Source organism: Scyliorhinus torazame, chromosome 20 (genome assembly GCF_047496885.1).
Source record: "Scyliorhinus torazame isolate Kashiwa2021f chromosome 20, sScyTor2.1, whole genome shotgun sequence".
NCBI classification, from domain to species: Eukaryota; Metazoa; Chordata; class Chondrichthyes; order Carcharhiniformes; family Scyliorhinidae; genus Scyliorhinus; species Scyliorhinus torazame.
The window spans coordinates 26,836,180-26,848,284 of record NC_092726.1 but is presented as its reverse complement, the minus strand read 5'-3'; positions in this window follow the sequence as shown (position 1 = coordinate 26,848,284).

Here is a 12,105-nt window from a genome sequence, read left to right as displayed (position 1 = left end):
TAGCACTGCTGCCTCACGGCACCGAGGTCCCAGGTTCAATCCCGGCTCTGGGTCACTGTCCGTGTGGAGTTTGCACATTCTCCCCGTGTTTGCATGGGTTTCACCCCCACAACCCAAAGGTGGATTGGTCATGTAAATTGCCCCAGAATTGGGGGGGGGGTAAAATAATTGGGTACTCTAGGAAATGCTTCAGGTCAATGACCTGTTCCCTCAGAACTGGGATTTTAAAAAAAAATTTAGAGTACCCAATTCATTTTTTTTCTAATTAACGGGCAATTTAGCGCAGCCAATCCACCTACCCTACACATCTTTGGGTTGTGGAGGTGAGACCCACGCAGACACGGGGAGAATGTGCAAACTCCACACGGACAGTGACCCAGAGCCGGGATCGAACCCGGGACCTCAGTGCCGTGAGGCCGCAGTGCTAACCCACTGTGCTGCCCTTGGGATTTTAAAAATTAATTTTCAGGATGTGCGCACCACTAGTTAGCCCAGCATTTATTGTCGTTCAGAAGGTGGTGGTGAGCCGCCTTCTTGAACCACTGCAATCCTCGTGGTGTAGGTACACCCACAGTGCTGTTAGGGAGGGAGTTCCAGGATTTTGACTCAGCGACCGTGAAGGAACGGCCGATATATTTCCAAGTCGGGATGGTGAGTGACTTGGAGGGGAACCTCCAGGTGGTGGGGTTCCCAGGTATCTGCTGCCCTTGTCCTAGATGGTAGTGATCGTGGGTTTGGAAGGTGTTGGCCATGGAACCTTGGCTAGCTACTGCAGTTCATCCTGCCGGAGAAGCACTCCTTGAAGGATAAAAGCAAATTGCTGCGGATGCTGGAATCTGAAGCAAAAACAGACGAATGCTGGAAAAATGTCAGCGGGTCTGACAGCATCTGTGGAGAGAGGAGCTAACTTTTTGAGTCTGGATGACTTAAGCGACGTTTGACGAGGTCAGACTTGGCTTGAGCTGTGACAAGGCATGGTGGAATAAGCTGGTGTGAGATTGACTTGGGTAAATGGAGCCTATGGAATTATATATTGCTTGTGCAGAAGAAGAATTGGGTGAGCAAAGAAGTAGCTTGCGATACAAACTGCCGCTTCTAAACTAGTTGTTCCAAGGGTATTCTGGACATTCCTGCTTGTGTCTTCCTGGTTGATGGGGACAACATTTCAGGACCACCCAGATGTCTCAAAGTTCTTTTCAAACAATCAAGTACTTTGGGAGTGTTAGTTGCTGTTGTGATGCAGGGAACAACTTGTTGAGTTTCCGAATATTCTCCAGTCCGCATGGCATCGATTGAGTGCGAATGTCTACTTGCGTAGGTACTGAGGAAACCTTTATCTGATTAGTGGGCAGCACGGTAGCACAGTTGTTTCACCGCTCCAGGGTCCCAGGTTCGATTCCCGGCTCGGGTCACTGTCTGTGCGGAGTCTGCACGTTCTCCCCGTGTCTGCGTGGGTTTCCTCCCACAGTCCAAAGATGTGCAGGTTAGGTGGATTGGCCACGATAAATTGCCCCTTAGTTTCCAAAAAAAGATTAGCTGGGGTCACGGGGATAGGGTGGAGGTGTGGGCTTAAGTAGGGTGCTCTTTCCAAGAGCTGGTGCAGACTCGATGGGCCGAATGGCCTCCTGCACTGTAAATTCTATGATTTACAGTGCCCACTATCGGCTCTCCGCTTCTGTTTCCACATTGTGTGAAATGAGGGCGGTGCATCAAGAGGATAAATACAAAAAAATCCCAACTATTTTCATCTGTTTAACCTTCCAAGACAGGGGGGAAATAAAAATGTTATTTTATAAAAACTTATGTTTGTACATGTAATGCTGCCGTTGTTCCACTAGGCTGCACTATTGCACTTTGACCAGGTAAGGACTCGCAAGGTTCAAGGCGGGGAAGTGGAGTTGAGGATTGTATCAGGTCCGCCATGATCTCATTGAGTGACGGAGCAGACTCGTCACTAACCACTTGAAGCATTTCATTGCGATCGATGTCAAGGCCACCAGACGGTGGTCATTGAGGCACGTGGCCTGGTTTTTCTTGGGCACTGGTATGATGGTGGTCTTCTTGAAGCAGGTAGGCACCTCGGCACGGAGTACGGGGAGGTTGAAGATGTCTGCGAGCTGTTCTGCGCGGGATCTGAGTGCACGACCAGGGACCCCGTCAGGACCCGCCGCCTCTTGACTCTTCAAAGAGAACATCCAGTCTGCACTGACACTTTCAAAGACCACCCTACCTGAAGCCCAATCCCCCTCCCCATTCCTGTAACTCCACCCGAAGGGGCAATTTAGCATACCCTGCACATCTTTGGACTGTGGGAGGAAACTGGAGCACCCAGAGGAAACCCACGGGGAGAACGTGAAAACTCCACACAGACAGTCACCCGAGGCTGGAATCAACCCTGAGTCCCTGGAGTGAGGCAACAGTGCTAACCCCTGTGCCACCATCTGCTCCACCCTTGTTTAGCTTGTTATCTCTATCTTTACCTAGAAATAAGCCCCCATAGAGTTCATCAGTTCATGATTTACTCTATTTTCAAGAAAATTAATGTTATAATCTGACATGGTTTACACAGAGTTAAAGAAAAGAACAAAGTAAAGTACAGCACAGGAACAGGCCCTTCGGCCCTCCAAGCCTGCGCTGACCATGCTGCCCGTCTAAACTAAAATCGTCTGCACTTCCGGGGTCCATATCCCTCTATTCCCATCCTATTCATGTTTTTGTCAAGATGCCCCTTAAAAGTCACGATTGTCCCTGCTTCCACCACCTCCTCCGGCAGCGAGTTCCAGGAACCCACTACCCTCTGTGTAAAAAAACTTGCCTCATACATCTACTCTAAACTATGCCCCCTAGTAATTGATCCCTCTACCCTGGGGAAAAGCCTCTGACTATCCACTCTGTCTATGCCCCTCATAATTTTGAGGACCTCAAATCAGGTCGCTCCTCAAACTCCGTCGTTCCAGTGAGAACAAACCGAGTTTATTCAACCTCTCCTCATAGCTAATGACCCCCATACCAGGCAACATCCTGGTAAATCTCTTCTGCACCCTCTCTAAAGCCTCCACATCCTTCTGGTAGTGTGGCGACCAGAATTGAACACTATACTCCAAGTGTGGCCTAACTAAGGTTCTATACAGCTGCAACATGACTTGCCAATTCTTATACTCAATGCCCCGGCCAATGAAGGCAAGCATGCCGTATGCCTTCTTGACTACCTTCTCCACCTGTGTTGCCCCTTTCAGTGACCTGTGGACCTGTACACCTAGATCTCTCTGACTGTCAATACTCTTTTGGGTTCTACCATTCACTGTATATTCCCTCCCTGCATTAGACCTTCCAAAATGCACTGCATGCATGAGTGTACTTGAACTTCAGAGTTTGCTGTCTGATTCGAAAGCCTGAAACGGGGGGAACAATATGAACTCAAACTGCAGGTTCTACAGCGAGCGACAGGCCATTGGCAGAAAATGTCACTCCCAGTCTGGACTGGCATGAGCATGTTTTGTCAATCACTGGTAAATCCTGTTATTTTTTTAATGCTCATATTATGTTGCAATTTCTCTGGAACTTGCTTTCCATCTAGCGGAGAATTCGAGAGCGGGGCTGAACTGATTTTCCTGAACTATTTGGAGCAATTCCATAACTCTCTTTCCTCACCCCTTGGTCTATCTGTTTTCTTGCTTCCTTGATTTCACATTGTTCTGCTTCTGACTGGCAGGTCCCTTACCTGTTGTGATGTTCCTGCAGTTTTATCAATGGGAGATCAGAGCTTGCCGAGTGCAACAGTAATACAGATTTTTAAAAAATAATAAATTTAGAGTGTCCAATTCATTTTTCCCCCCAATTAAAGGGCAATTTAGCGTGGCCAATCCACCTACCCTGCACATCTTTGGGTTGTGGGGGTGAGACTCACGCAGACACGGGGAGAATGTGCAAACTCCACACGGACAGTGACCCAGAGCCGGGATCGAACCTGGGACCTCAGCGCCGTGAGGGAGCAGTGCTAACCATTGCACTTGTAACAGTTTTATTTTGTAAAATTCGTTCTTGGGTAATGGCTCTCCTGGCAATGCTGACGTTCATTGGTCATCCCTCACAGCCCTTGAGAAGGTGGTGGTGAGCTGCCTTCTTAGACAGCTGCAGATATCCTGAGGGATGGCACGGTGGCGCAGTGGTTAGCACTGCTGCCTCGCAGCGCCAGGGACCCGGGTTCCATTCAGGCCTCGGGTCACTGTCTGTGCGGAGTCTGCACGTTCTCCCCGTGTCTGCGTGGGTTTCCTCCGGGTGCTCCGGTTTCCTCCCACAGTCCAAAGATGTGCAGGTTCGGTGGATTGGCCGTGATAAATTGCCCTTCGTGTCCAACGGTTAGGTAGAGGTTTGGGGATGGGGCAGGAAGTGGGTCTAGTTGGGTGTAGACTCGATGGGTCGATTGGCCCCCTTCTGCACTGTTGTGATTCTATGTGGTCAGTTGACAGATAGAAATCTGCCTCAGATGCGAGATATTTAGCCAGTGCCTCTTTTAGGCGATAAACATTCTGTCCTTTTTATGTTGTCCTCGTAAATCCCTTGTTATATGTTTATAGCGGCACATCTGTCAGCAAACTGTGGCGATGTTGGACATGTTCTGTACCCCCTCTCTCTCCCTCAGCAGCCACGGCGCCGGTTTCACCATTTTTAAAGGTGCAAGCGGACCTCTCCATTGGGAATTCGCCCAGCATCACGGAGGCCCTGGGGAATATCGGGTCAGGGCCACCAATGATGTGCCAACGCCTTTTACTGTGCATGCCTTGACGCCACTGTCGAGGCCCCGGAGAATTGCGATTTGGCGTGGAACTTGGGAAAACCAATGAATATTTGTTCAAACCAAACTGGTTAAAAAGATTGTGTGCAGATTTGAAGGAAGGCTGAATGAAAGACCCTAATTTCAAATATTTCAAACGTTCTGCTCAACACCATCGCAGGGTGTTAAGAATGAACTGAAGACTAAAGAAAAGATTATTTTTTTTAAATCTGGGGCTGGATGTTCCGATTTGCAGACTAAGTGCTGACGCGGCGTGGGAACAGTGGCATTTTACACCAGAATAAACGGCGCAAGAGCTGTACCGATCCTCTGTCATGTGGCGGGGGGTGGGGGGGGGACGAGCAGCCGGGCAGCGTAGGCTTTACCTAGGGATACAGTGCAAACGGGGATTCTCCGACCGATCGCCGAACGCAATTTGGGCGTCAGCGATCGGAGAATCCCACCCCTGTTATCCATGGGCATGCCTTGTCAACTTTAACCCCCTCCATTCTAAATTATTTTTTACACCATCGCAATGGAAACTGGAAAGTGTTTTCGGCTGTAATATCGATTCTTACCCGCGCAGTAGGAAGTGATGTCTTTTGTAGCCATGTAAAATGGCTGCGTTCCGATTAATCTGGCCAAAACCCAGTTTAAAATGGCTAACCCGAAAGACTGCTGGGAAAAACAGCCAAGAAGACACAAGCAGGCAGCTGCAGACAGGTTTGCAGCTTCAGCTCGGGGAATGTAGCCCAGATCGATACTCAGGGCTATCAACAGCCCATCAACCCAGGTATCCGCAGTTGCATTCAGGACTGTTTACACCTAATCTACTCAGACATCCACAGTTAAATCGGCTTCCCCGGGGACAATTGCAACATATTAGCAATTGAATACCGGGCCAGACCTGTCGGCGCCTGCAGCGGCCGAAACAAAGACAGGTGAGCGACCACCCCCCGATCGAGGCATCGCCTCACCATTGGACACATCGACCCCAGAGACTGGGGACAGAATCCAATCACTTCGGACTCAGGGTCAAGGGCCGCCCCGGGAGGCGGGAAGCCCTATAAAAGTGAAGGTCCAAGTTCAGATCTCTCTCTCTCATCTTCGCCTGCTCGAGACCTTCGCAAGACCAGCCACCGTGTATCGTAAGTTTGAATCCAACGATCGCTATCCGGTAGAGACACCTAGCCACCGACCTGTAGCAACCTTTTGAATCCCGCGGGCCAGATTTGATTGGACAAGCCATTCGTTTCCCTGACCTGGGTGGGCTCTTCCTAAGTTAAGTATTGGCCAGTAGGGGTAGGTTTGTTATATAGAAAGTAGTATTAGGGGATTAATATTGCTTGTTGTATATAATAAATGACCGTTGTTTTAATCCTTACTAAGCGGTGTGCTGTGTTATTAATCATAACCTGAACTTGAACCACGTGGCGGTATCATAAAGATACCTGGCGACTCATGAGCAAAGGTGACCTAAACAGAGCAAATAGACTAAAGCTAAAAAGAGCAACACTTTCATTGATGGGAAGGTAATTGTGACATGTTTACATTGTTTCCTACTTGTGACACTAATATCGATTATTATTATTATTCTCTCCGCCAAGCTCTGCATTGCATTTTATCCGCCACGTGTTTGCCCGTTCCGCCAACCTGTCTGGTCCTCTTCAAGATCATCACTCTCCTCCTCGCAGTTCGAAAGACCTCCAAGTTTTTGAGTCGCCTGTGAAGTCCGAAGTTGTGCCCCCTGCTCTTGGGTTTTATCTCCGATTGTAGTCTCAAATATTTCTCCGCTGCCGAGGCTAAACTGTCTGGTCTGTAATTGCTGGATCTAGCATCGCAACCTTGTTTTGAACGAAGGTGTAACACTGCCATTCTCCACAGTTCTCTGGTACCACCCCATGTATCTCAGGAGAATGGAACGATTATGACCAGTGGCTCCAACGTTTCCACCCTTACTTTCCTCAACAACAGTCCATCTGGTGCTTTTATCAACCTTTAAGCAGCCCTTCCAGTCAATTTTTAGTCCATCCAATCCCTCAGCTACCTCCTCTGACTTTGACACCATCTTCCTTGGTTAAGGTGCGCTCATTTAGTCCCTCAGACATTGCTTTGTCCTCCATTCTTGATAGGAATTAGGAGCAGAAGTCGGCCATTCAGCCCCTCGAGCCTGCTCCGCCATTCAATCAGATCAGGGCTGCTCTCTTCCTGGTCTCAAACCCACCTCCCTACCTGTTCCCCAGATCCCTTCAACCTGTTTTTAAAAAATCAGAAATATATCTGTCTCCTTCTTGAAGCCATTTAATGATTCGGACTCCACCGCACTGTGGGGCAGCGAGTTCCACAACTTCACCACCCTCTACGAGAAGTAGTTCCTCCTCATCTCAGTTCTAAATCTACCGCCTCTCAACCTATATTTGTGACCTCTCGTTCTAGATTGCCCCACAAAGGGGAACATTTGGTCTACGTTTACTTTATCAATCCCATTTATATATCTTGATTAGCTCCCCTCTAATCCTTCTAAACTCCAGCGAGTACAAACCCAAACTGTTTAATCTCTCCTCGTATGTCAACCCCTTCATCCCCGGAATCAATCTGGTGACCCTCCTCTGAACTGCCGCCAATCCCACCACATTCTTCCGCAAATAAGGAGACCAAATCTGGATACAATACTCCAGATGTGGTCTCACCAACACCCTATACAATTGCAACAACACTTCTCTACTTTTATTCTCCAGTTCTTTTGCAACAAACGGTAACATTCCATTTGCCTTTTTAATTACAAGCTGTACCTGCATACCAACTTTCTGCGGATTCATGAACAAAGACACCCAGATCCCTCTGCCCAGATGCAATTTGAATCTGCCATCCATTTAGATAATTTGCCTATTTGTTCGGCCAAGTGGATAACCTCACACACATCTACATTAAACTCTATAACACTAGTGGATCTCCGCTCAAGGACATTGCTTCCAGCTCTGTTCAGGTGCAACCACCTAGCTTGAACAAGCCTCAATTCCCCCAAACCGTCCTGCATATTTGGTTGCCCAGAACATGATAAACATCCTGGAGTTCCCACGTGGAACAGGCTGTGCATTTGACAGGACTGAGGTGCTCTGTTTATTAGGTACCATCTAAACTTAACAGAAATAAAAATTAACGTCTTGATTAAAAGGTTTTAAAATGAAAACCTCAAACATTATATACTAGGTATAATTATTCTAGTTCTGAATCTTAAGCATCTTACCTCAATGCCCCTGGTTCATGAATTTGGTGCCCTTGGCTTCTGCCCCTCCTTCCTCATGGCCCCGATTCTGGTGCCGCTCCTTCAGTCATTGTCTGCTACCTCTCTGTGCTCTTTCATCTCTCGTCATGGCTCTCCCAATGTTGCTGCTAGTCAAAATAATTTCTCAAATTTCCAGGCACAGGTATCTAGTCAGAGAGGAGTCTTCAGGTTTTAATCCCTCCACTCAAAGGAAACCTGCACAAACTCATGAACGAGCCCTGAGCAGGAAATATTGTCAGACAGAAATTGCGCATGAAGGAAATATAATTTTTTTAAAAATGTTTTACTGTGGTATACCGTGAATCAGGCTTGTGCGCGTGACTAATTTAATTAAGCTGAAGACAGTTACACCGCAAGGTTTAAATCATAAAAAAAGCTCGGTGTAAAAACAGGCATTTGAAGTGGATATGACAAAGCTAAGATGGGTTACAAATAACTAGAAACGGAGTAGAAATTTTCATTAGGAGATAAGTAAGGATTTGGATTTTAGTTGTTGAATTTCAAAGAGAAATAATAGTAATAATCTTTATTAGTGTCACAATGAAGTAACTGTGAAAATCCCCTAGTCTCCACACTCTGGCGCCTGTTCAGGTACACGGAGGGAGAATTCAGAATGGAATTTACAACTCATAGACTAACTGACGAGTATCATGAATGAATACAGCAAAGTTATTCATTTTATTTTACCCGAAAGTAGTGGCCATTTGGAAAACATTCTATATTCCAGGGAAGATAACTTCCAAAGAAGGATAACAGTGGGTTTAAGGAGAAAAGAAAATTAAGGAAAGACTGAAAGCTGTGTAGGGAGTTGCCATGGAAGAACTTGCAGTGTGTTGTGCCAAGTGAGGGGGATAGAGAAATCCTATGAAATACCTGCCCCTGTAGCAGCAGGTGCCTTGTAGTAATATTACTGGAATGTTATAGATCAAGAATCCATAGGGACTGTTGCCTAAAAAAGGGTGTCTAACAAAGAAGAAATCCTTTGGGAAAATGTTTGTAAGACTAAATCTCAACTTTTTAAAAATTACTTTTTCGGAGTTACAAAGCCTTCCCTATGTACGGTATGCGTTGTCTGTATAGCATGCAAGAAACAACACTTTTCACTGTATACTCATACATGTGACAATAATCAAAGTGTGGACAGGGGCGAACCCCTAATCCAGCTCCTTGCCTGCTCCAAAACTAATTCAAATTTAATTAAATTCATGGTCTCCACAAGAGAGGCATACCAGATCCAGGCATTAAACCTGATTCCCATGCTCATCTTAGCTAAAAGGCCAAGAAGCGACAGACTAAATCTTAACTGTGTAAATGTAATCTTGTGTGTTTAAGTTTTCTTAATGTTTTACTATTTAAAATCTCCAAAAGTGGTGCTGGAATTTTTGACTCGTGACCTCAGTACTCATACCTTCTTTATAATGGAATACAAATTATTGTGATAACTTGCCCAAGTTTCCCGTTGAGATAAGGTCAGTGTGGCAATTACCACTTGCCAGATCAAAACAATTGTTATTCTTTTTTTAAATATAAATGTAATGACCCAATTATTTTTTCCAATTAAGGGGCAATTTAGCGTGGCCAATGCACCTACTCTGCACATTTTTGGTTTGTGGGGGCGAAACCCACGCAGACACGGGGAGAATGTGCAAACTCCACACGGACAGTGACCCAGAGCCGGGATCGAACCTGGGACCTCAGCGCCATGAGGCAGCTGTGCTAACCACTGGGCCACCTTGCTGCCCGACAATTTGTGGTGCGGAGTCTGCACATCTTCCCCGTGTGTGCGTGGGTTTCCTTCGGGTGCTCTGGTTTCCTCCCACAGTCCAAAGATGTGCAGGTTAGGTGGATTGGCCGTGCTAAATTGCCCTTAGTGTCCAAAATTGTCCTTAGTGTTGGGTGGGGCTACTGGGTTATGGGGATGGGGTGGAGGTGTTGACCTTGGGTAAGGTGCTCTTTCCAAGAGCCGGTGCAGACTCGATGGGCCGAATGGCCTCCTTCTGCACTGTAAATTCTATGATAATCTATGAATTCTTATTCTATGAGTGAATTCAGCTGACTATTATATCTTTACATAGCTAGTACTAAGGAAGAAGGTAGCCAAAAGGTTTGGTGAGCTCAACATTTAAAAAAAAATTGGTAGATTTCTCGAACTTTGGACTCTGATTATTTCAACATGATTTTAGTTTCTATTCTTTTTTGAGGGGGAGGAGCGGGGGTCAGTTGCAGTATGGGGATTATTGGAACAGTCAAATCTAATGGAGGTGAGAGTTGCTGAGATGGAAGTTGGAGACAAAATTGGCTTGACGACAGAAGACAAAGGGTGGTTGTGGAGGGTTGTTTTTCAAGTTGGAGGCCTGTGACCAGCGGTGTGCTTCAGGGATCAGTGCTGGGTCCCTTGTTATTTGTTATTTATATTAATGATTTGGATGAGAATTTCAGAGGCATGGTTAGTAAGTTTGCAGATGATCCAAGATTGGTGGCATAGTGGACAGTGAAGGTTATCCAGGATTGCAACGGGATCTTAACCAATTGGGCCAGTGGGCCGATGAATGGCAGATGGAGTTTAATTTAGATAAATGTGAGGTGCTGCATTTTGGTAGATCAAATCAGGGCAGGACCTACTCAGTTAATGGTAGGGAGATGGGGAGAGTTACAGAACAAAGAGATCTAGGGGCACAGGTTCATAGCTCCTTGAAGGTGGAGTCGCAGGTGGACAGGGTGGTGAAGAAGGCATTCAGCATGCTAGATTTTATTGGTCAGAATATTGAATACAGGAGTTGAGACGTCTTGCTGAAGTTGTAAAAGACATTGGTTGTTTTTTTTTAAATTTAGAGTGCCCAATTAATTTTTTCCAATTAAGGGGCAATTTAGCGTGGCCAATCCACCTACCCTGTATGTCTTTTAGGTCGTAGGAGCGAAACCCACGCAAACACGAGAAGAATGTGTAAACTCCACACGGACAGTGACCCAGAGCCGGGATCGAATCTGGGACCTCAGCGCCGTGAGGCGGCTGTGCTAACCAATGTGCCGCCATGCTGTCCTTACAAGACATTAGTAAGGCCACACTTGGAATACTGTGTACAGCTCTAGTCACCCTATTATAGGAAGGATATTGTTAAACTAGAAAGAGTGCAGACGAGATTTACGAGGATGCTACCGGGACTTGATGGTCTGAGGTATAAGGAGAGGCTGGGACTTTTTTCTCTGGAGCGTAGACGGCTTAGGGGTGATCTTACAGAGGTCTATAAAATAATGAGCATAGATAAGGTAGGTAGTCACCATCTTTTCCCAAAGGCTGGGGAGTCTGATACTAGAGGGCATATATGGACTTCAGTAAGGTCTTTGACAAGGTCCCTCATGGTAGACTGGTACAAAAGGTGAAGTCACACGGGATCAGGGGTGAGCTGGCAAGATGGATACAGAACTGGCTAGGTCATAAAAGGCAGAGAGTAGCAATGGAAGGATGCTTTTCTAATTGGAGTGCTGTGACTAGTGGTGTTCCGCAGGGATCAGTGCTGGGACCTTTGCTGTTTGTAGTATATATAAATGATTTGGAGGAAAATGTAACTGGTCTGATTAGTAAGTTTGCAGACGACACAAAGGTTGGTGGAATTGCGGATAGCGATGAGGACTGTCGGAGGATACAGCAGGATTTAGATTGTTTGGAGACTTGGGCAGACAGATGGCAGATGGAGTTTAATCCGGACAAATGTGAGGTAATGCATTTTGGAAGGTCTAATGCAGGTAGGGAATATACAGTGAAAGGTAGAATCCTCAAGAGTATTGAAAGTCAGAGAGATCTAGGTGTACAGGTCCACAGGTCACTTAAAGGGGCAACACAGGCGGCGAAGGTAGTCAAGAAGGCATACGGCATGCTTGCCTTCATTGGCCGGGGCATTGAGTATAAGAATTGGCAAGTCATGTTGCAGCTGTATAGAACCTTAGTTAGGCCACACTTGGAGTATAGTGTTCAATTCTGGTCGCCACTCTACCAGAAGGATGTGGAGGCTTTAGAGAGGGTGCAGAAGAGATTTACCAGGATGTT